The sequence below is a fragment of the Meleagris gallopavo genome, chromosome 26 (genome assembly GCF_905368555.1).
Source record: "Meleagris gallopavo chromosome 26, MGAL_WU_HG_1.1, whole genome shotgun sequence".
In the NCBI taxonomy this organism is placed as follows: Eukaryota; Metazoa; Chordata; class Aves; order Galliformes; family Phasianidae; genus Meleagris; species Meleagris gallopavo.
Genome location: NC_139429.1, coordinates 1,762,786 through 1,788,130, shown reverse-complemented (window position 1 = coordinate 1,788,130; position 25,345 = coordinate 1,762,786). Strand labels below are relative to the sequence as shown.

The following is a 25,345-nucleotide window of genomic DNA, read 5'->3' as shown; positions in this document are numbered from 1 at the left end:
TTACCATCCTACTCTGCAGGCTGTCGTACCTGGGTGAGAATTTTTAAGCAAATAAAGCTGTTTTCTCTGAGATGAGGCTCTGTTAGTAGACGTGCAGCAAGAAGGATGATAGAGAACAAAGGCTCCAGCAGCAAGGCTGTTTCATTGCTCAGTCTGGCAAACAAGCAGGTTGAGGATGCCTCGCATGCATGCTAACAATTCTTAATTTTTTTTCTATTATTATATCACTGCCAAGCTTTCCTCGCCAGTTTTCTCTATTTTGGTTATTTTTAATCCTTGTTTATTTCTGCTTTCTGTCCCCGCCTTTTCCAGCTTTCCTGACTGCAGTGCTAACCCCTCGTGCCCTGCAAACACATGCTCAGTAACTTTGCTCACGTGAGGCATCTTTGATGTTGGAACCGAGTTAAGTATGTGCTGCAGTGTTTATAAGCTCAGGTCCTTGGTTTCTTAACCCTTGCCCAATGCGTTTGGTTTACCACAATAAATCGCTGTCTGTTTCATTTTGGAGATCAGCTCCATGCTCTCCCCAACCTCTGTTGACTGAGACAACAGATGTGGTGCTTGGCCCCGCAGTTGCCTTTTTGCCCTTTGTTTTTGCTTATGGCTTTGTCTCCAGGTCTCCCATTCCATGTTTTCCCTCCTATATGGCTCTGAATAATCGATAGAGAAAGCCAGGAATTAAATCAGAGCCTCAGATGGTAATGCAGAAGGAACGAAGGGAAAAGCAGACATATGGATTTCATCACCGATGGAGAATAACATGTATGATAATAACAACAGAGTGTAAATGAGTGTATGTACTCACTGGCTGCTCTTCCATGCAGATTGTTTTTGTACATGACGGGGGAAGTTGTGTTGTGGTTGCTGAGTTCTTTGGAACAATTGCATCCTGGCACCACCCAGACTCCTTCCCAGCCCCATCCCTGCAGCACAGCTTTGCTTTGGGGTGATGCTGCAGCCTTGGTGCAATGGGTTTTGCTGTGGGAGGGGTTCAGTGCTTGCGTGCTCTGTGACGCCGGTTTCCATCCCCACGTCCCATCAGAGTTGGGCTGGAATTCACTGCTGCTTCCCTAATCAAAATTAACCAAAAGCACAAGTTCTTCACCGGCCAAGATAAATTACAAAGAGAACATTGGTACGGAGGGAAGCAGTCCCGGCTTTGTGTTTTTGCTTTGAAACCATAGATCCCAGCACTTGGTCTGTGCTCATGTGCTGACAAACACACTGGATGCTGGAGAGCCCTGCGATGGGGATGCTGCCTGCCTTGCCTTGCAGCACTTGTCTGAAACCCACCGGAGTTTTTTTCTTATAGAACAGGATTCCTTTTTGCTTATGTGCTCTGGAAGAACAAGCTAAACACAAGTGAGTACCCTCATTTGTTGGAGCTGTCAGCTGAAGCTGCTGTTGCGGACTCAGTGATGCTCCAGCTGAAGGGGAGCTGTGTCCAGAGATGTCTTCACTCACCTCCCATCAGTCATCACCTTCTCTACTGCTCTCACTGCAGGAGTTTGTTTCCTTTTCCCTACTTCCCCAAGGCAATTAGCTGATGCCCTTTCACTGGTCGGCTGGTGGCTGTTCAAACCCGCTATCTAAAGTCCGTAGGCAGATAACAGCCATCCCATCATCTCAGGTGTGCCAGGAGGAGTGCAGTGCCCAGTTGCAGATGGAATGCTGGGTTTGTGCCCTGGCCAAGCTGGCCTCCTCCAGAGGGATTTTGGCCAAATCTTTCTCCGAGGAATCCTTGATAATTTCCTCTTGGAAGATGATCTTTTTAGTGAAAAAGTCAGGAGAAATACGAACGCTTTATTTGCCAAATCTTACGATATTCTGGTTTGAAGCTGGTGAATTTGATAACTGGTATAAAATCCTTGTTTAAAGTAATAGTAACTCTGAGATCTTGATCCTGTGATGTGGATATGAAGAAATTCTGGATAGTTTAAAACCTTCATGGGATAGGAAAATCAGCTCTCCCCAGCTCGTTTCACAATCCTGTGCTTCCTGAGTGAGTGCAAATCCAGCACCTTTCACCAACAATAAAAATCACAGCTTTTTCTGGTTTAGTTCAGTTTTGAGCAACAACAACAACAAAAATCTCTTCCTGGCAGAGTCCACTGCTCATCCTATAACTGCGCTGTGTTGTGAAACAGCTTTTCCTAATCAGAACTTGTGCCCCGTGTGCCCATTCTGGCCCAATGGAGCCACGTGCTGACACAGTGCTGGGTGGCTCTGGGTGCCTTACAGCTCTGTGGCAAGTGGAGAGGGGTCTAAAATAGGAAGAGGTTAATGTGAGGAGGTGTAGGTTGGAATAACCTCGCTGAGTTGTCACTGTGATCTTTTTTTCAGCCTGCAAACTGCCTGGCCATGGCTTGGATGTGGCCTTTGGGCCTCTTTGCTTGCAGTGAGAAGGTGAGAATTCTGTGGGGTGTTTGTGCAGGGTTTTGGGGGACCAGGGGTGCTTCCATCTTCTAGCAGATAAGGAATAGCCGACCTGAGCTGTGACAGAGCACTGCAGTGCTGATGCTGTTGTGGTTCAGGAGCTGCTTCCAGCAGTGCACGGGGATGTGCTCGTGGCTGGCCAGGGCTGGTTTGGTCGAGTCCTGCAAGTCCTGAGGTTTTGTTGAAACAATTTCCTTTTCTCTAAGCTTTCCAAAGTTTTCTGGGATGTTGTAGTTCCTGGCACTGTGAGACAAAACTATCCAAAGAGTGAGAGGCAGATGCTTTAGATGCATGTTAGCAATGGATATCCTCAAGTGTCTGGAGCTGAGGATCTCTCATCTATTCAGTTGTAACCCTACAGCGGGATGCTGTCAGCCAGCACGCTGCTGATGCACCTTTGCAAAGTGTCTCCAGCCTTATGCTGGCACTGCTATAGGTCCAGCCCTCTGTCCTGTGCTGTGCATTGGGTTAGGAGCAGCGTGCTCCATCTCATGGCAATTTGAGGTGTTTTGTTGTAGAATCCCAGTTGTGCTGCTGTGTTGTATGCAGAGTCCTGAAGTCGCGTGGTGCTGTTGGTAGGGAACCAGCTTTGGCTTCCGATGCCCTTTTCAGTGTCGTTTTTAGGATCCAAGCACCACGGCCCCCAGATGCACACACCGGCTGCTGAAGAGATGGGCTGGAGCAGCACCTCTCAGCCTCTCCCACCTACCTCGTCGAGGAGCTGCGGTCGATAATGTTCACAAAGTGCTTTTTAATCCCCTGCTGAAAGGTTCTGTGCGAGTGTGAGTTATAATTATGACATGAATGTCTCATATTTTCCTGCACAAGCCTTCAGCTTGCTGCAGAGATGTTTTCCCAGCCTTTATGTGGATGCCATCGGGTTTGCAGCTTCCTGTCCTGTTCTGGGCAGCCGGAGTAAGGCACGGTTTTCAAAAAGAGGGAATTTGAATCTTTTCATCAGTTCAGAGAGCCAAACCAAACCCCAAACCACTTTTAATGAATCTTGCCAAGAGGAAAATCAATTCTACGTCGGCAGGGCAGAGAAGCAGCTTGGATGGGGCTGGGTGACAGCTCCAGCCCTGCAGACAGGTGTCCATCCCACACGGCTCTGCTGGAGGGGCCGTGGGCAGCTGAGCAAACACGTGCCCTTCATCACGTCACCGTGCAGCTAAAGTAAACCATGAGGTCATGCTGGCATCGCCGTGTCGCCCTGCCGTAATGAAGAGCTCTGCTCGGCTCCCTGCAGCCTCAGCCCGCATCCAGGTGTGTTGTTGTTGAGCAGCTGGTGTAACGCAGCTCTGCCAGTGCCAAGTATGAAGCAGCCCCGTGCTGCTCCAAAACTAACACAGCCGGGCGTGCGATGCGGCCGGGGGGTGCAGCTCTCCCTCCTGGAGATGAAAACAAATCGTAAAGGTTGAAAGGCAGGAATCGGGTCTGGTGCTCGCTGCTAACCCAGGGATCTCCACGCCTCGTCCCAGGAGGAAAGGAGTTAATAGGTAGCCAAGGCAAAGGTTTAAAAATAGAGCTCTTTGCATAGCTATTAGGTGATGTCTCTGTCACATTGGCTGGGGTTTGCTGCTACAAACCCCACTGTGCTCCCAACAGGTTTTTAATGTTGGGTGTTTGCTTTTTTTTTTCTTTTTATAGTGGGGTGATGAATGGGGAAAATGGGCCTTGGAAAAAGTGACTTAGGAAGCTTTAGGATCAGGGTAATGGGTGAGTTGTGTCCTCAGTGCTGCTGGCGTGGCCTCACTGGGATTGACAGTGTGGAAGGCTGTGTGTCCCTAGAAACTCTCCATCTGTCTTTGCACGAGGTTATTCCTCCTCTCTCTCATTGAGAGGCATGGATCACACAGTAGGAGGTGCGTCTGAAAGCACCAACTCCATCACTTTTAAGATGTTGGCTGAAAGATTGCTGTGAATTTTTGTCACATCTTTTCTTTAGAGCACATCTCTATGGGAGCCTGTTAGAAGACACTCTGGAGAGATGCAGGATTGGATAGGAAGTAGGATTAGCCCCTTAGGATTTCAACAATGTAGCTTTGGTTTAATATAGAAGGTTTTGTTTAATGTGTTGGTAGAAAAACGCAGTGTTGCGTAGCTGAGATTGGATTTTCCCACCCCGTTTTCTCCACAGCCCCACTGCCTTGACTTTTTCCTACTATTGCTATATAAATACAGAGCAGGTGCAGTGAGCTCTTTGGGACTGCGGTCCGATCCACAGCTGATGGTTCCTCCTTCCCAGGAGGAGATGGCGTTGCTGTCAGCATGCATCACTGGATGTCGGGCAGGATCCTAGGAGCAGCAGAGGCCCCACGCAGAGCCATGGCTCCTCCAGCTCTGCCAAGCGGCTGCTTTGCACCGTGTTGCACTCGACAGGAACAACAACAGGCAAAACCCAGCTCTCATTCCTGAACCAAACTGGTATATCTGAGGCTGGGTGTAACCATCAGGCAAGGGCAGATGTGATCCATAGTGCTGCCAGCAGCAGGACTGCTCTGCATAGGGCAGTTGTCACTTGTCTGCATAGTAGGCATTTCCCTGCTCCTTCCCCAGCCAGCAGGGAAGGGTATTCCATCATCCCAGCTGTGATGGCACCTGGCTGTGGTGACACCAGGAGGCACAGAACAGTGAGAGTGTAAGCAGGGTGCATTTAGAGAGGCGGGCAGTGCTGGGAGCTCTGTCAGCTGATTTCTCCTGCAGCAGCACAGGCTTGGCTGCCAAAAACGTGTTGCAGTGGGTGAGGAGAGGGAGATGTGCATCTCCCACCAGAGACAGGAGCAGGGGTTCTGTGGAAGAGAGCAGGGAACGTGAAACATCCTGCAAGAGGGCTTTTTGTTACACCCATGAGTTCGGTGCTATTCTGTGTTGGCAGTTTCTGACTGTGTCTAGCACGAGGAGGCCTTGGTGTTTTTAAGGCAGGCAGGGGTTTGAATCATTCCAAAAGCTCAATTAAGAAAACTAGAAAGAAGTAGAGAATGAAAGAAAATGCAGCTTTTTGGGTGGGATACATGAGGGTCTCGAAGCAGCGGTGCGCAAAAAGTGCTGGTTGAGCCTCCATCACTTTGTACATGAGGTCGACAAGCAGGGAGAGCAGACACCCTGCAAGAGCAGGGCAAACCTGCAAGCTCCCTCCTCTTCTGGCAGCAGGGAAGCACCGGGCTCCTTGGCAGCCTCTCCAGCCTTCAACCACGTGGAGCCCATTCCCCAGACAGGAGTGCCACCCGAAGTCTTCTGGGGGGGCGAGCACCATCTCCCATCCACAGAGCCCATTGCCTCACCTTTGAGGAATGCATTTACTTCATAACAGTGATAAACAGTCTGCTGCTCAATTGGAGCTTGTGTTGCAAACCCCAAACTCTTGCTCTGGGACAGGCTTGGCATGCCTCCTGCTTCCCTGCTGGGCGAGCCGGTGCCTCGCTGCGGGGTCTGCTGTGCCGAGCGGGGATTTATTATGGGGACTGGCCTGTGCTGCTGGCTCGATGAGCTCTGCTCTGATCTCAGAGGATAACTCTCTCCTCGACTGGTCTCGGAGGGAACTTGCATTCCTTTCTTATCTCCCACCAGCATGAGTTATGCACGCAAAAATTAGTCTTTATTTATTAGTGCAACCCAGCCAACAGCCATTTCCAGGATTTTTGGTTACATGTGCAAAAAAATCCACCTCCCTTTTCTTGCTCCCCTGGAGAGGCTCATTAGGAATAACCTCACCTTTAAGGGAATCAGATGTTCCTTCAAGGCTGCGTGAAGTATGGAGAGGTGTCCCAGAGAAGTATGAGGTATGGAGATGGTGTCCCAGAGAAACACTGAGCTTAGTGTGCTCAGCTCATCTGTCTCTACTTAATGTAAGGGCCTCTGGAGAGCTGTGGAATAAACACAAGGGCCCTTTTTTCTCCTTTAAACCATAAACTGAGGCACCACAGCGAGGATCCTGGTTAACCTGCATTTTTTCCTCCAGAAAAATTCAAAGAAAGGTATGAGCCAGGCCTGGCTGTGATGCTGAGGAGGGGAACGCCATGGCGAGGTGGATGAGATGCTGTAATGGGCTGAATGAGAGACCCAGCTGGACAAGGGCAGCTCTGGATTGTGTTGAAAGCTGGAGAAAGGCTCTGTGCTGCTGATGCACGGAGGTGAAGAATTACAAAGGCAAAGGGAGGGACTGCAATCAGCAGGGTAAGGCCAGTGAGCACGGAGGAGGATCAGATATACTGTGCTATCAAATAGCCCTGGAGATGCAATATCAGCAGCTCCTGAAGCCACCGGGGACCAAGAAATCTCTAGAACAAAACATCGATGGGGAGGTGGTTATTCAGTGCAATTAATAAAACCTGACAAAGCCCAATTTTTGCTGCACGCCAGCAAACCCTGCTATTGCAGAGCTGACACCTGGGAGCAGCAGCAGTGCATGAAGCCAGAGTGAAACGGGGGGGAATGAATCCTTGAGCAGGGCATCTGTTCCCCACTCGTTTTGTCCCGTGTTGGTGTAACTCCATGAGGCTGGAGCAAAGCGTTGCTGCACTGTGGAGAGGGGGTCACCCCTTAAAGCAAAATGGTGGTGGTCACTTGGCTGCAGAGAATGGATAACCAAGGACAGCGATGTGGATTGCTGTAAGAAAGCAGGCAATTGTGAAGGGGAAGGAAAAACAACCCCGGAGCTGCCAACAGCTGTAGAGCCCAGATTATCTGACCTGTGCTTTGCAGACAAGATGTTTTTGACTCCAGTGCAAAGAAATATGGGCAAGACATCAAGTAACAAGCCAGAAATATCATGTAACCGGTAATGGCCCTTTATTGACATAGGAAGTGGGATGGTTTTGATAAAATGAGAGCCCACACAAATGATTTTCTGTGCATATAATTCATAAGGCATCTCTTTGAGGAGTTTTTTGAAGGAATGCAGTTATTATTTTCCCTGCATTTGTTTTGCTTGTCCTATGCTAAACAGAACAGGAGTTGATGGCAGGAGGAGGTTCACCTTTCCCCTTTGCTTAAGGGCTCTGTGCATCTGGTGTCCCCCACAGCTTTCCCCTAAGCTGACTGCTGGGAGCCTGGGCAGGGTGTGAAGGCAGGAACCACTTCTCTCTGTGCTGAGAAGCACATGGAATAACTCCACACCTGTGTTGCACGCTGGTCCATGCAATCCTCACCATGCGTGGAAATGGCAATCCAGCATCCTGGAGTCACAGAACCCAGCAGGTCTTTTTCTGCGGTGTGTCACTGCTGCCAGTTTTCTTCACCCGTTTTGAAACCAAATGGCTCGTAAAGACCTAAATTAATTTGGGTGGAGGTGATGTGTCATTAAACATGATTAATCTCTTGCTGTCACCAACCCCACGGTAATTCCTGGAGCGTTGAGGCTGCAATTGCAGCTGGAATCCCTGAACTCCTTGCAGCCCAGCACTGAGCTTGCAGCGCTGTTTGTGTTCGGCTTCCTTAGCTTGCTCTTCTGTTGTTGTTTTTGGGAAGGAGGATATTGAAGTAAGAGGAATACAGGGAAAAGGTAAACGGGTCTGTGCTGGGTTTGTGCTCCCTGCTTATTTACATGTGTGATGTTAGAAAGAAGCAAACTCTGAGTACCTTTATCTCCAAGTTTACAAACACAAATAGAAGTCCTACACAGATATTTAGGGCATGATGAAAGATTCAAATATACACAAGGGGAGTGTTTATTTGAACGGTCTCTGGGTTCTTCTGCTCGTATTCTGCAGTGGCTGCTTCATTGTAGGAGGTCCAGAAAGTTAATTCACCGAAAGAAGTGCAGTTTTGGAAACAGCAGGGAAGGGACTGAGCCTATTTGTGGATCTGGTTTTCAGTTTCTTTATTTGTTTTTTGGAAAAAGTTTGGTTTGGCTCGAGCCGAACTGAGCTCTTCCTGCGATCTTCATTTACCCGCTGTGATGCACGGCTGTGTACCAGGCCAAGCTCCGTAAATTTCTGAGACTTTTTTTCCAGAGTCGTTTCCCTCTGCAGACCTCCCCACGTGCTGCTCTGTGCAGCGGGAGCTGAGCACGGATGGGTTTCCCCGTGGCTCTGCTGGGCGGGGGCCTTCAGCTCTCCTTGGAGCTCTTTTCCCTTTGCTTAAAGGAAAGCCGTGGAATCACAGGATGCTTGGTTTGGAAGGGACCTGATGGATCCTCTAGTTCAGCCCTGGGCATTCGCACCCAGTCAGCCTCAGACGTAGCACCCAGTGAGCTCCCCTTCCTGCCCACACAGGTTACCTACCAATGATGCGTGCAAGATTTCCCATTGCATTTGCTCTCAGCTGCCTCCAGCACACATATTTGTTCCTATTTTAACGGTACAAAATTGGCATTCCGCTCCCTGCTGCCCTCCCAGCAGGCTGCCAGCACTCACTGCCTTCCTCCGCTCTGGTCTCTCCCTCCCCACTGAGCTTTTCATGCCCCGGGGAGGTGTCAGGATTTAAGACCAACTCCTGCAGCTTCAAGGGCCACCTCTGTTTTCCTTCGGCTCCATGGAGCATTCTGTCCCGGTGCGGTGGGGAGAGCAGGAACCTCCAAAGGGAAGCGGTGGGGGCTGCAGATCTGTAGATTAAAGAGAGAGAGGGCCAAGTGCCAAAGTGCTTGTGTCACTTGCAGGAGCCAGGGCCAGGAGCTGGGCTCGGCACAAGTCTTTCCATTGTGGTGACTCACTTGCTGACACTCTTTGGCTGCCCTGCTGGGCTGGATGAGGCTGGGGGAGAAGCGAAGGAGCTCCTCCTTGCCCAAGGAATGGGCGATTCTGCCCATCACGGGGCTGTCCCACCCTTCTGCCCCGCAATGAGGGTCTTGGTCCAGCGCTGTGCTTGCTGGGTGCTGCCCTACCAACAGCCATTGCTCTGGGTTGCATCCAGGAGGAAGATGAAAGGTTGGTTTGTCCCAGAAACTGGGAATTGTTAGCAGCAGAATCCACCAGGAAAAAAAAAAAAAAAAAGCTAAAATACTCATGAAATCTGAAAATCATCCAACGGTTTCCCTTTTAAGTATTACAGATGTCTTTCGTATCTTTCTCAAGCTGTCATACACGACAGTTCTCTGCATGTTCTCCTCTCTTGGTTTCTCTGTTGCTGTTCTGTGTTTCAGTGGGATGCTATTGAATGTGGCATATAAGAATTGGCTCTTGACTCTCAGCACTGATTGCGTTTGCGTATGCAGAAATTGTTTAGGCTAGCTGTGTTCCAGAATTTTATTGCATAGCATCTGATGAGGTTACATGCAGCTTGTCTGGGCAGAGCTATTTTTAATGCTGTGCTCGTCAGTGTGACTATTTGGGTTGTGCCTTCCATCAGCAGATGCCCAGTTGGACATGTTCTGCCTTTTTAACCTGCAGAGCTTCTTAAGGGCTGAGGAAAAGGGGAAATATTTTCTGTCACACTTTGAAAATAAGTTGTTAGAAAAACATGCCCTTTGGTTTGGGTTTTTTGGATTTGTAAAGAAGGAGTTGAAAGAATTGAACTAAATTGCTGTTTGTTTTGGTACGAAATACCAGATTTCTTATTTTTTAACAGCAGACATGCTTTCAGGTTTGGTTTTGCTGAAGGGAAGGAATTTTCCCTTTTAAAAGTCTCTTTTGGACTTGTTTTCTGCACAGAGGGAATAGCAGAAGGGAAAAATAATAACACAGATAGGTGAAAATTGCAAAAGTGCTGTTCCTAAAGGGGGAGGAAAGCCACAGAATTGTGGTAAGAGCCCACAGGATGGTGCCCATGCTCCCAGGTCGGTTTCAGTGGCTGCTTCTCTTGTCACCCTCTGCCCACATCTGGTCCGCAGCCTCCAGAGCCAACAGAAGTCTTGCCATTGATTTCTGAGGCTTTCAGAAGCCTCATTTTTGTATGCATTTCATTTTTGTATGCATTTCATTTTTGTATGCATGCAAGCTAACGTGATGGTTAAACATTTTGCTAAGCCCTCTTGGCTTTTTCCATCAAACGTGTCATTTAAATAACCTAATTAAATTCAGTCCCTTAATTTCAGATGATGTTTAGATGATGCATGTAATTGCACTGGAAGCGTGGCTGTCCAGCTGGCAGAGAGGTTAGAAAAGATGTAAACCATTTTAATAAAAAGAAGGCCCTCCTCGAGTTTGGCCTCAGTGGTGGGGATGGAAGACCAGCACGTGGGTGAGAACAGCCGCAGACATTGGGCAGTCCTCAGGGATGGCAGAAATCAGTCTGGTTTTGGCTCGTTGCATCGCGTGAAGCTTGGGCTGGTGGGGTGCTGAGCTATTATCTCGCAGATGATGCAGGGCAACCTGAGCAGGATGAGTCCTGCTGCTTCTTGCTTGAAGTGATGGCTGAACCCATCATTCCTCCTTGCCCAGCTGTGTTGGGAAACCTCTGTGGGGTGCAGGAGATGTGCAGGTGTCATCCTGCCTGCCCAATGACAGGTGTTTGCTGCTCCCTCCATGCACCAGGGGTGTCTCTGGGATGGGGCCGGCTCTGTGTAGGGAATATTTCCTTTGACTCAAGGAGTGAAACTCTTGGACTCAGGGCCTGTGCCATGCTGGGGAGGCGGTGTGGCTGCAGTAACGGTGCTCGTAGATCATCAGCTGTCAGAGAGCAGTTGGGAAGATGGTGAGACCCCAGCATGGAGGCCTGCACCTGCTTCATAAGGGCTCCTGGGACAGCATCACCCAGCCTGGGCTTGTCCTGAGTTCATCATAGGAACAAAGGGCTGTGCAAAATTGGCTGAGTGATGCTCATTGCCAGCAGCCTCCCCTGTGCATCCTCCTGCCCAGAGCAGGCACAGCAAGGAGACAACCATGGCTCCCAGGGCATTTTAGTTAGCTCAGCTGTATGGAGACTGCACATCTGGCCAGCAGGGACACACATTCCCCAGATCCTCTTTCTGCACCAGGAGCCAGTCCCAGGAATCCTTCGCCCTGCAGATTCGTAGTGCTGACACATGCACTCTGGCCACAACAGAGCAAATTGTTCCTTTTTATCCTGCTCCAAGTCAGAAAGTGCTCAGCATTTTAAACGAGATTTTCCAAAGGGTTCAGGCCACGTCAGGTCCTGCAGGGATGCTCTCTTTCCTCCTCCTCATGTGCACCGAGTGCCTTGTTGCAGAGTGAGCAGAACGCGTTTCACCTACAGCCAAACCCATCCTGCTCAATTACCACCCAGGGAGCATCCCTGCTCCATCCCAGCTCAGTAGTGCTCAACCAAGGATCTCTCCGTTTGCAAACCTGACCTTGAGCATTCAGACACACAGGCTGCAGGAAAGCGATCCGAGCAGAACCCCCTGTGCTGTCATTTCCACTTACAGGTCTTGGCGGTGACATCGCCGCAGTGGTGAGCAAACAGGTTTTTGGCTGGGGCTGCTGTCTGGGGAACCTGTGTCTGGCAGAGGGGCTGCCTCCTTCCAGCAAGGTGCTCGAGAGCCTTCAGGAAGGACAAGGCAACTCTGTCATTTCCTCGCTGCCCTTTTGCAGTTGGGGCTGTTTTATTTAATCCTCGTGCCCCCTCTCTCCTGCAGCACTGAAGGATGTCCTTGTCCCAAAGTATTTCTTTCTGCATTCTTGCAGCGTGAGCAAAGCAGGAGGGAAGGGGGCGAGGAGAGGAGATTGAAAGGGTTGGGAAAATTCTCACATAGGGCTTAGTTTACAAGGGACAGCTGAGCGTGTAAACCTGGTCTCCAAAGAGGGCTGTTGGAGCTGTTCTGGCAGTGTTTCCCCTCCTCTCCCCCACCTCTGGCTGAGTTGCTTCGAAGGAAAAAGAAAGGAAGGAGGCAGGGAGTGTTCCAAAAATCGGCTCTCTCTCCCTTTTAACTCCCCCTAACAGAGAGATGAAACAAAACTCAGCGTGGGCAAAGCGTGGCAGATGGGGTCGGTGTGCATCCCGTGTCATTTAGTTGGGTGAGGGTCCCCAGGAGGGATGAATGTCCCCACAGTGCAAGCAGTGCTGTGAGATGACATTCCTCACCTCCCTCTTTTTCCTCCTGTCCTTTTCTTATCTGCAATACGGCTTGCTATGAAAATAATTGGCATCAGAGTACCAAAATGAGCAGTCAGTGGTTTTTATAGGCCCTTACAGGCTGGGGCTGTCTGGTGGGAGGGCAGGGAGCAGAACAACTCAGATTTGGGGTTGCAAAAGGCTTTTTGCTTCCTGCAGATCTTTTTATAAAATTGAGCAAAGCCAGCTTTCCTATGAGTAAAATCAGCATTTTTTTTCTTGTCATTTGTCCTCGCAAAGCAGAAGAGGTGGCGTTTGCACAGACATCCTTCCTTTCTTACTGGGTCTCAGTGGGTCTGTTGACCTTTTTGGATAAAGTTCTTGTTGAGGACAGCCCAACAATGCCATCCTCTTGTCTGTAACTGAGGGTGCAAGGAGCGTGGTGCCCCAACCATCACCCACACTGAGCATCTTTGAACTAAAGCAAAGCAGAAGCTGACTTCTGCTAGTGGTAACACTCGTGTGTTCTCATCCTGTCCCTGAGCAGCCGGTAGTGCTGTCAAAAGAAGGTCTGTATGTCTGCATTTCATTTACATCCCACAGCGTGTCTGTGCACATACAGGTATGCCTGCATGCTACCTCAGCTGAGAAACAAGTGCTTATTGGAAACATGCTTGCTGAGAATTAACAGCCCCATACACATGTATCTCTCATTAAACGCTATGGGGTGGAGGTAGGGATTGCTGCCCCGGGCACTCTCTGTGAGATCTCTCAGCACCATATGCAATAAATATGTTTTTAATAAGCAGTCATTAATGACTGGACAATAACAGCTTTATTAAGCTTAAATTAAAGGCATATTTGAGGGCCTTAATCTGAGACTGTATGGTGTAATGGAATGTACTGGAATTCAGCTTTTTATTATTTTATTTTAAAGCTTCTTTCAAGCCAGTAGTTGCAAACCAGTGTGGAGAAAGGATGCGTACCCTGATGGCCTGGTCCTGCTTGGAGATCAGCTTGTGGCTGTTTACACAGAGCCTAAACCAGGCTGGACACCCCTACTTAGGGTCTGTATCATATATAGGTACTGCTCCAGGGCTCTGAGCTCTCACCCTGAGCTTTGTCTCCCTGGGTGGGCACTGCTCACAGCCAGCCTTCTCCCTGCTGCTCTCATTCATTGTGGGGGCTGAGCTCCCAGCGTAGGCAGATAAAGGCTCTCGGAGATGGCTGCTGCTTAACCCCTGTCTGCTGGAGTGTGCCTGGAGCTGGGACTTCGTGGGGTTGGGCTGCAGTTTGGTTCTGATACCCTTCAGTTGTCCTTGCGTTTAGCAAGCACTGTGGGTGGAAAGCAAGCCAGCAGCCGTGTCTTGCTCTGGGACTGAGGTGAGCAGGCGGGAGCAAAGGGAGCCAAGGAGGAATCCCACTCTTTATTAGATGATGATAAAACCATAGCAAAATAACAATAACACCTGGGCACAAATATCTGAAATACATTAAGCACGAGGGTTTGGCTGGAAGAATCTCAGGACAGCCTACAACAGAACCCCAAGCCATTGCTAAGCCATTCCCACATCCCATCTGCCTGTTTCACCACCCCTGCATCCTCCGGGCCACACAGGGACTGCTGAGCTCTGGATTTTGCTTCCTTAAGCAGGTTTGTTCCCCATTTGTGCTCTCTTCCTGAAGCAGCTTTCTCTTGTAGGCTGGTTTTCAAGCCCACATCCATCAGCTCCCATCCTTCCTGGGCATACCCTGCCCTGAAATGCAGAGGGCTGCACCCCTGGCTGGGCAGCACTGTAGCAGTGTTTGCCTTGGAGCTGGCTTTGGAGCTACTCCATGCAGGTCTTCTCCTGCTCCTCCCCAGCTGGCTCTCCAAGCCCTAGGGATGACCTGTAACATGACTCGATGTGAATCAGCCCTTCCTCCGAACCCAAAGCATGGGACTTGCATCAGCCCTATTCCCTTAAATCCACTTAGTGTGTCCCTGTGACCCAGACCCTTGAACTCCCTGTGCTCCACTGCCTCAGCCCTGCAATCCTCCGAGCCCAGCTGTGCCCCGATCTGCTGCCCTTTTCCAGCTTCCCTTACCATCTGGGCTGACCAATATCTTGTTGCTTCATTGACTCCCCAACTGTTTTGTTTTTTTCAATTGACTTTTGAGAATTAGCATCATTTTCAGCTCTCCCTTCTGCCCCTCATGAAGGGAATGATTCTTTCCCTAGCATTTTAAAGACGGCTTGTACCTAGGGACATAATTCCTAAGAAATGCTTTGAGCTGAGTCAGTCCAACATGTGTTGCACAAGTGTGTGTTGGAAGAGATCTGAATCTGATTTCTTTTCCCTGGTGCTGGTTCAGAGAGCACTGCAGTCAGTGCAGCGATGCTGTGAGATAGCAGCTGCTCTGTGCCAGGGCTGCCCGTGCCCTGTGACATCCCTGCTTTGCACTGGACAAAGTGAACCTGATTCTTCCCCAAATGCATCAGCTCCTCACCAGGGATCCAGCAATTCAGGTTTAGCTGCAGAGCTGGCTGAATATTCTGCTTAGGATGAAATGGGTTGTGTATGTTTTAGCACCATGCTTTGCTCTGTTTTAACTGGAAAATGTGAGATGTTTCTGCGGAATATTTCAGCATTAAATGGGGAAAGAAAAAAAAAAGCTGATTTTTGGGGGGGGCCTGAAAACTAAAATATATTAATTTTTGGCTGAAGCTCTTTGAATTGATCTTTTAGACTGAGCTTTGAGGATGTGTGAGGCAGGGTTTGATTGCATGAGTTCCATCGCTGGAAACTGAGCTAATTTTTCTTGCATTCATCTAAGGTGCGTTGGGTTTTTGTGTTTGCCACATCAGTGCCAGCTTATGCACAGATGGCTTCAAGTCCTGCTGTAGCCACCAGCACAGCTTACATCCTGTGGACCTTTAGACTTCTGCAGATGATGCAAGCAAAAGTCACGTTGCTTCAAAGCTTTTTCAACAAGCAAACCAAACTTCCCACCTCTGCATTTTGCAAGCTGGTTACTTTAGGCATGATAAATGCTGGGCTCCAGCAGAAAAGTCTGAGCGTGGGATGGCATCCCTAAATAGCAAGCATACGTCTGGCTAAGCAGATACAGCCTTAGCTTCTGAGCTGCCTTGAAGTGCAAGGAGATACTCTGTGAAGGAGAGCATCCTGATGGGTGTTGGCTTTTCCCTCTGATTGCGTTCCTGATCAGCGGGAGCCCTCGGCCACGAATTAATGGTTAGCACAGAAGGAGCAGGCTGTGCTCAAGGACTTGCTGGTAGAGTGCAGTTGACTTGAGAATGGCCAAGCTAATAACTTCAAAACTTCTCAACTTTCTGCCTCACACGATCATTTTCTCACAACAGCTTGCCAAAGTGTTTGGCTTAGCATTAATCGCTGCGTTTCCTCCAGATATAGAACAGTGTTGTGCAAGCCATTGGGTCAGCACTCGGGGCATGGGATATCAGGCCTGGGGTCGATTTAAATATGAAATTAGTAGCCTGTTCCCTGCTGAGGGCCCTGTCTGAAAGCACTCGTGGATGTGCCTAACTGCTCTGCAGCACCGGGAATATAAGGACATCAGTTGGGCAGCGGATGAAGTGTGTAAACCCTCATAGTCTCAAAACAGCAGAGAAAGAGTGTAGGGCTGCAGTTCCTTTACCTGTATAACCCCTTTAAAAAAACATCTCACCACTGTGGAGCAGAGCTGGTGTTTACAACTCTCAGCAGAAGGGAACCTCCTGAAGCCAAACATCATTGTGCTGAACCCTGGTAGAACTCAAATCTTTGGCTCCAGCATGTCTAGGGACTGAAAAGCTGATGATTAGATAACTGTAAACCATCCTGATTTTACAGCTCGTGCTCGCTTTGTTGGGAAAGGGAATGAAGCACACCAGGCTCCTAGGGCAGAGGGAGAAATGGTTTTGTGATTAAATTGGATTATTACAGCTGAAGTGCCCACCCCTGCTGCAGGGTTTGCTTCTGGTCTTGAGCAGGTCTGACTCCCCTGTGCTTTGCTGTGATACGTTGGTGGAAATGCAGTTTGAAAGAGATGCACTGCTGGAAGTGGGGTGCCAATTTGGGAGCACCGGCAGCTAATGCCTGGGGGCAGAAAACCCAAGACAAAACATGCTCCATTGGGTGAAGTAACCCAAGACAAGATGTTCCATTGGGTGAGGAAACCCAAGACAAGGTGCTCCATTGGTCTGAGTCCAGATGAGGGCACCAGGAACTTCTGGGCTCATTGCACAGCCTCAGGCCCAAACCTCCATGTGTTTCAGTTTTCCCATCTGCAGTGAGATCCCAAGTGCAACTCATGCAGCCCCACTCCAATCCCAGCCCTCTTCATCTCTCTCAGTGCTGATGGCCTTATCATCAAGAGGTTTATTTCCTGCCAGGCTGGGAATTCAGCCTTCTTTCTTCTTGAGAAAGACCCTCTCAGTGTGAAGCATTCCCCAGGTTGGGCCGTGTGTTTGGATGGTTGCTAAGCTTGTCTCATGTCTGGTTAATGCCTGATGAGATCATGGTGCCATTTAGCATTTCGTGGCTAATTCAGGATTATTCATTAACAATCAAGAACAAGCAGGTGTATACACAGGCTGCCTTTGTGGGAAGAAGAAAAACAACTTCCCTGGGAAAGGACATGAATTATTCAGGGAAACTGAAGTGCTGGTTTTGCTGAGGAGCTTCAGGGGGTGGTGGAGATGGTGATTTGTTTTCTGAACAGCTGACTCAAAAGCTTTTTATGCCATTAACCCTGCAAATGTGGAGGTTTTAATTAATCACAGTGAAGATAGCCTTCTGTCCTATAATAAGAGAGCGCAAGGAAGGAATCAGGGGAAAAACACATCTTTATATTGATGTGTGGTAGTGCAAGGGTGTGGGAGAGCAGCACAGGGTCTGTTCCTGTCTGCAGCATCCCTGTTCACACAAAGGGCTCATCTCTTCTTCACATCACGATGGTGCAAAGCTCTGCCCTTGTAATGCTCTCTGGTGGTCCCACAAATGTGGCCATGCTCGGGTGTTGCTGCTTTAGATCCTCATCCAGGCAACTGAGACCCGTGTCTCAGGCTGGTTTAGAGGTCTGAATGCAAACTCAAGGTCCACGTGCTGCTTGCCCAGGGAAAATTTAATTTGTGATGTGTCAGGGAAAAAAAAAAAAAAAAAAAAGAAAATGTTGACTTTTGCTGGAAGAGAAGTACGTTATTAGTGACCAAAACTTGGTCATTCTCTGCTCAAAGTGGAATTTCTCAGCATTCAAGTTCTGGTCTCTTTATTTTCCAATAAAACAGCTTAAACACTTTCGAGGAAATCGGATGCTTTCTGTGAGCTTTTATTATTTATTTTTTTTTTGCTTAATTGAAAGCACAATCTTCCATTGGAAAAATGGTTTAATGGACATTTCTTAGGCTGTGTGAGCAGGGATTTTAGTGGGAATAGTTCCTCCTGGAGGGAGGAAGCCTTGTGGAAGAAACATGGAGCAAAGCAGAGTTTGGGGAATGCAGAACAGCCAAGCTCTAATAGAGATGGTAATTACAGCTCTGCAAATGAAACTTGGAGAGTGCCAAGAGCTGGCACCAAGGGGAATGGATGGAACCAAGGGGAATGGATGGAAAGATGCTTTTCCTGTTCCTTCCCCAAGACATGTACCCTAACAGAGAGGCATCCCTCCAGCTCAACAGGCAGTTGTATCTCCCTTGGGACAAACTGATGTCTTCACGGGGCTAAATTGTCCCAACATTGTTTCTTCTGGGCTTGTTGGGAGTTGTAAGTCATAGAATGGTTGAGTTGGAGGGGACACGTGTAAAGGTCACCTTGTGCCTAGGTTAGTTTCTGACCTGGAGAGCTGGGGGCCCTATCCTGAGCATCCCGTGCAGCTTTATGCCCATTTTCCCCAGGACCACAGTGTGCAGACTTACATTTGATGGCGTTTGGAGGTGGGAGGTGCTTGGCTTTCCATGCTGTTGGGTGAACCCTTGCTGTTTTTCACCATTACTTCTTCCTTTGTCAATAAGGGCTTCAAAACCCATTTTCACTCCAACCCAGGGACCAATGCCCAGCACCGCCAACTCCCACGTGAAGACTCACTGCTTCTCCTAATGCAGGCAGTCAGTTCACGTAACTCCATGTCTTGAAAATATGAAGGAGGAGTAAAGCAGAAGGGCTTTCGGGGGCAATGTGCAGGAGGGGAAGAAAAATGTGTGCTCAGATCCCGCTAACGGCTGAGTGTCTGGCTTTGAAAGGGATTCCAGCACCACCCGTGTTTTCCTTCCTCCACAATCACATCCACCATGCCCTGCTTTGAAGTTTAAATAAACTTAAAAGCATATCTGCTGAAATATGTTACCCGCGTTGCTCCGCCGGCCTGCCTTGTGGTTCCTGATGGGGAAACACACGTGGAAGGGAAGGGGAACACTGCTGCTCTGCATCCAATCTGCACAGAGACAGATGCTGAAACAAACGCAAAGGAAATACCAATATTCCAATGCCTTTTCTTCACCCAGTATGTTTATGTAAACCCAATGTATGTGTTTTCCTAACAGTAAGGTTAACCTTTTTTCTTTTCCCCCTCTTTTTTGACAAATAGTAAATTCACTAAGAAATGTGGCAGAGAAATGAGTCACAAATACCAGGCTAATTTGGCAAGTACGTTTGGGCCAGAAAAGGGCTTTTTTTTTTTAATGTAGAAATGTTTTGCTTAGACATTTTTCAAAATAAACCTTTTTGACCCTTCATTCTGGATTGGGAATGTTAAAAAATTGACAGCGACTCAAGGAATACAATGTTCTGCTTAACCAAAAGAGTAAACCAATTAACAGAACAAAACGAAGTGGAATGCAGTATTAAACTGGAGAAAATATTGCCATGACCCAAAGCATTCTGTTTAGATTTATTGTTTTTTTCCTGAAAACTCTGAGCTATTTGTGACCCACACTGAGTGCTCCTCTTGCTTTGCTTCCCTTCCTCCTGCTATTCTCACCACCATGGCCACAAACCTGTTTTGTTCTGCCCTCAAATTATCCACACACGCTCTGCTTTTGCTCTCTTGTTTCCTCAGGGGAAGCCAGCTTGCTCTCACCTCCACACTTCAACTCCTTTCCTGCTTTGGCAAACCCATGTAATGGTTTAAAACCCAAGTAATGGTTTAAAAAACAAAAATACAGCATTTATAATGATCCGTCCCTACTGGTGCTACCTCTTATTGGAGCACTGGATGCTTGCTGGGTGTTTTAGAGCAGCCCTCGCTCTGTAGCTCCCTGCTGGCTCCAGGAGGATCATTTTGGAGCTGTGCTTTGGCACCAGGCTCCCTCCAGGCCCCACCGAATTCGCACCCAGACCCACCCAGCCCCACGCCTGCTTTAAATCATCCGCAGCCCACGTAAGTGGTGGTGATGTCAGCCTGCCCATCCCATGCACCTTTTAAGCATAATCCCACCCGAATTTCCCTCCCAGCCAGTTCCCACACCCCAGGGTTGGGTGAGACTGTGAGCCATCACCTTCGGAGCAGAGGGGTCGGAGCTGGCACCCACATCCCACGTGGCAAAGGCAACCGACCCTCAGTCCCAAAGCCATCTGGTCTTCCCGTTGCTCCAACTGCCTGAAAACAGTTTAACATTGCCTTATAAATGAGCTAATAGACTGTGGTCCTATAAAACACAGAGCTCTGCTCCAAGGGAATCCTGGACCAAACCCCTTTGGGGCTTTGGCAGCTCTGTAGGCTTTGTACAAGTAACTGTGAGGACCACCTGAGCACCTCGGATGGGCACAGATCTCAGGGATTCTTGAGCTCTGTGTCCTCCCAGCATCCCAGGGCCAGCTATGTGCAGCCCAGCCCGCGGGAAGGACTTTCGCTGTGGTTTATTGGCAGCTCCTCAAAGCCTTATAATGAAGAAAGTGCTTGTGGTTCAACCCAAATGAATTTTGTTGGTTTTTCTCAGCTACTGAAAAGTCTGAAGGGTTTCTTATCTTGCTTCAGACGGTGGGGAATTTTTTATTTTTTTTTTCCCGTTCTGATTCAAACTGAATTTAAAAGATGGAAATTTGGAAGCGGCAATCTATTCGAATCAGAAAATCATAGGCATGGGAGGAACCAGCGCTGGGATGGCTCACCCAAACATATCCAGAAAGGACTATTTTTACTCCCTCAGGATCATCCCATTTCCTTTTGGAACAATTTGCAAGGCCAGTGTGAGCTCGTGCATTTTGCTATTTGCAGATCTCTGACAATGTCTTGGGTAAAAAAAACCCATAGGCGGATGTACCTGAGGTGGCCAGGCAGCATTTTCCACCTTATTTCCCCTCCATAGGGCCATGCTGAGAGCCCGTTGTGTGCCAACGGAGGGCAGTGCTCAGTTCTGCCCTGCACAGAGCCTTTTTCAGGTGATTTTTCAACTTTTTCTGGCTTTTTCTGGCCCTTCCTGTTTTTCTGGCAAGGCTGGCAGGAGAAGAGCACTCTGCTGCTGTGGCTGGGAGCTACCAGGAAGATGAAAACAAGGGAAACTTTTACCGGTGGCTCGAGGCATCCAAAGAAAATCATTTTTGCAGTGATTTGGAGCCACAGATATGTTTGGGAGCGGGCATCTCAATAGTGCCATTCATTGGGAGCCCACGGCCCTTCATGGGGATGGGATCCTCGTTGCATGGGGAGGTGACATGGGAGCAGCCACCCTTGGCAATCCCTTGTTAAAGCAGGGAGGGACTGCTGTAAGGTCCTGCTAAAGCAGGCACGGTGCCTCTCCTGATGGTTCTCTGCATTTTCAGCCACTGAAGGTGGAAAATCTGGGACATCTGTGGATGTGTGCTCCATTGGGACCAAAAGAATATTTGTTTGCACAAAGTGGAGTTGAACAGTCAGAAAGGTCCCACCCAGAGCATCCTCCGGGTCCTCGATGGCACATCCCAACACTCAGATCCCAGCTCTATCCTAGGATGTGCCGTCACCCATTTGCAATGGAATGGGTTTGAGCAGGGACGTGTCCCAGTGGGATGTCCTGTGGGATCTTCTTGGACCTTCAGCTTCTGCAGGCACATGAAATCAGCACCTGGCAGGGACGGAGCTGAGGATTTGCTGAACTGGGAATGGAAACAATCTGCAGTTCAAGCAAAAGGAGGGGAAGACAAGATGAGAGGGGTCCTAGGAAAAACAAATGTTTTCAAATAAGTTTTCTGTTAGAAATGCCTAAGCTGGATGTTTCTCCTCTCACAAGGCTCAGGCATATTCTTTTCAAAGGAAGCCTGAAACCTTTTAAAGAGAAATATCAAAGGAAACATTTCTTTTCACTGACATTTTTTATAAAAACAAAATATATTTCTTGACAGGCCACGAAGTGACCCAGATCATCAATCCAAATGCAAACGGGCGTTCAGGAGAGCTTGCAAACATATCAAAGAATTCTGGGCCAGGCCTTTCCTTTCCATTTTCACTGCAGCTGCTGCCATTGCTGTCAAAAAACATGAAAACAAGGCAGGGAAAATGCCTCCTTGTGCATGGTTTTGGCATGAAGGCTTAGAAAGCTGATTTTGTGCCTGTTTGCCTACACCCCTGTCCCTGGGCTGTTTGAAACAACAAGTTATACTTGTTGTATATGTTGGATACTTGTATATGTGTGCATAGCACTGAGCACAAGGCAGGACATCAGGCCACGTCACTTGTCTCCCTTCCCAACCATTTATCTCCGAGGTCCCAATTGCTTGTGTTATTCCAAAAATGCTGATGATGTCTGTGCTCTGGATGGATGGAAAGCTTCTCCTGGCAGTTGCCTTCCCACCGCTTTGTTGCCGCGCTAGTAATGCTGCAGTAGCAATTAGCAGCTCATATCAGACCAGGGGCCCCACTGCACTGGGACCATCTAAGCAACAACCTAATCCCTATTACCTGTAAGCATCCATGTGAAATAATTCTTGCAAGGAAGGAGGGGATCTTTGTTGGTGTTCACTAAACTCGTGCCAGTTCATCCACTAACCCTTGCAGTGACATGAGAGAATCATTCCCGGAACATGATTCCAAATTGCTTAAGAAACTAAGCCCTAAATCCCACTAGCATTAAAGGCTCTTTGGCACTTGGGAAAACGTTACCCTTCAGGGGCCAAAAAGAGCCCTAGTTTTCAGCTGTGTCCTCCAGTCTTAACAAAGGATTCCCTCTGTGAGCCTCATGGCCAAAGCCCATCTGCTCTGCACCAGGAGGGACGGTGCAAAGCTGCGTCTTCCCAGGGCTGAGATCTGTGGCATAGGAATTAACCTCCCAGAAAAATGCTTTTGTCTTTATTGCACTCACTTTTTCAACAACAACAAATATGTATATATAGAGAGAGAGAGAGAGAGAGATATATATATGAAAAACAAAGAGGTGGGAAAAGTGACAGATTTTGCCATGGGAAAAAGTTGTATTTTCCAGAGCAGGTTGGAGGCATTACTGGCACAGCTGCCCAGGGAGTGGGGCTCACCGTCCCTGGGGGTGTTGCAGAGCTGTAGGGATGTGGCACCGAGGGACGTGGGCAGTGGGCACGGTGGGGTGGATTGGAGTTGGATTGGGAATCTTTGTGGCGTTGGCTTTTGCTGTTCTTCCAAGGTGTTCAAGTCTGGGATGCGGCACAGGGGATGTGACCACCCTAAAACCCTTCCTGGGATGCATGGGGATGTGAGCAGCAGCTGCAGGACGCTCCGTTCCCAGCCACGCTGAGCAGTGGGGCTGAGAGGAGCTGCCCTTATCTCGGGGTATTAGCACTGCTATAAACCTGATAATGCTGGAGTTTCCCATAAAAATCCAAGAGGTGGGACTCCCATGGAACAGAGGCTTCTCAGCATCGGTGCCACATATGGAAATAGTGCAGAGGCTGCGTTTTCAGCCGCCACGACTGCAATTTGAAGAGAAAAAGAGAGGTATTCCAACTATTTTGTCTTTAAAAGGAAATACTGAATAACTTATGGATAAGACATTAACAGGCCTAGACCACTCGTGGTCGTTAAAGAGCCCTCGGCTCTATTTGCGGGAGGGGAACCGGGGGTGTTAGTCTTGGACTGCAGCCCAAATTCCAGTTTGAGGAAACACATCCCGACTACCTAAAATTCCACCTGCAATTGGACTCAGGTACCAGGCCTCTATTCCCTGCAATCGGTCTGAAGTTTTGGTACCTCTGTACATCATCATGCTACCAGGGAGAAGAGCTGTCTCAATGCACCCAGTTCAGCTCGGGGTCTGGAGTTCCTCCCCCTGCAGGGAAGTAAACCCCTCACTTTGGGGTAGGAATTATGGTTCTGACCTCAAGCCTTTATCTTTAAAGGGAAAAGAGTTCTTCAGAGGTGGGATGGGTCCTGTGGTGGAAAGCTGTGATGCTTCATAATCAGAAATACAGGGAGCAAAGGGATGGTGGGGTCCAGCACACGTCTGGTCCAGCATCCCTGCTCCAACTTCTGCTTTCTGACAATGTGCTGACCTGCATCAGCCCTCACCTGCAGCTCTGCACAGCGTTTGGTGTCTCTTCTAGGGAGAGTGCCATCAACAACCCTCATCCTCGTTTTGCAGTAAATATCCCCTCCCATCCTGCAGCCCTGTCTGCTCTGTGCAGCCACTGCTGCATTCCAGCCCAAAGGTGGCCCCACTGCGGCCGTTGGAAAAGTGATGTGCACAGAGCAAGAATCCTTCCAGATGAAAGGTGGTGATAGTTGCAGACAGTTATTTTATCTTCCTCTGACTTTAAAGATAACACGCTACCAGCATGTGAAAGGGCATCATTTTTCTTCTCTGGGAGTTATGATCTTGGTCCTGCTCCACCCCACGGATTACAGCTTTGCAGTGGAGCTGTTATTGCTTAAAAAGCAGATCAAATCACACATTCCCACCCTTTTTTTCACTTCATCTTCTCTGTGCCCCAGAACTGGCACACTGATGGCAGAGAGCAGCTTACCTTAGCAACCGCTCCTGCAAATAGGGCTCAGGTTCCCAAGTGCACAGGGAATTGCAAATTGGAGAGAAACTGTGTGTTCAGATATAAATATTTTTCACACCTTGGCAAAGCACATTTCGCCTTGACTTTCTGAGTAATGATGCACTGTCCTCCGCTATCACAGCTTTGCATTTCATGCTGCCCCTGGAGGACTTTTCCTGCTCATCTCAGCACCAACACTGCAAACAGCACTAGTGATGTGAGAAGAGGTTGTTCAGTACTGGATGCATCCAAGGAACACTCTGGTTATGGCCCTGGCACGTTGGGGTGGGCTTTAATCCCAGGCACATCCCTTGTTTGATGGGGCAAATCTCAGATGAGGAACTTCATTGATGAAGACAATTGTGGGCTGGAAGCAAGGAGTGATTTGTTGAGTGATTTGGCTCAGGTGAGACTTGTGGCAAAATCCACACCGATTCTGAGGATGCCAGAATTTCACTTGAAGCTTTTTCTGGCATCCCAAGCAGAGCACACGGTGGCTGAGCTGAAGGAACTGCTCCACGGGAGCCTCCAACCCAGCCCAACATCATCCCAACCAACCCAATATTATAGTTGTAACGGGGTAGTAAAGGCAGCTTTTCCTTACTGCTCTGTCACAGCCACAAGACATATGAGTGGCCCACTTCACCCAGCTATTTCCCCTGGTTTTCAGCCTTCTGCTTATTTGTAGGAGGATGTTTGTGCTCTCATCACCAGGCACATGCAGCATTCCTGCTGTTTTAGAGGACCAGTGTGTCCCAAGCGTCCTCCCATGGGCTGAGGGAGCGGTGCGTGTCAGAGACCAGTGTGGGTGAAGGATGCTATGAACATTCCCATGGGAGCTGGTGCATTTTGGGGCAGGTTGGGGTGTCGGGGATGGGCTGGCCTTGCTATGAGAGGTTTCCATTTTCCACCTTCCAGGCAATCGCCGAGGAAAGAGATTGTCTCATTTTTTCGTGTACGTATATCTCGTCTCATGGTTGCCGAGGCAACACTGTATATGTTTGCAGGCTGGAAGGATCTGGGGATGGAAAATGAAGCCAGGGAGTGGACCGAGGAGAGAAGTCCAGCAGGAATTTTCCTCTGGTCTTTTGCGGCC

The 25,345-nt window shown here is 48.8% G+C and overlaps 1 protein-coding gene across 4 annotated transcripts in view; it reads left to right on the top strand.

Moving 5' to 3' along the window:
• Window positions 1–25,345, top strand: part of SNX19 (sorting nexin 19) — a 103,385-nt gene that overhangs the window by 51,960 nt on the left and 26,080 nt on the right. For 2 of the 4 annotated variants that reach the window (XR_014879675.1, XR_014879676.1), the window contains exon 12: window positions 2,344–2,406. The exons of the other annotated variants lie outside the window; for them this stretch is intronic. The gene's annotated coding sequence lies outside the window, so the exon portion shown is untranslated. The remainder of the gene's footprint in view (window positions 1–2,343; window positions 2,407–25,345) is intronic. 4 annotated transcript variants of the gene reach the window in all.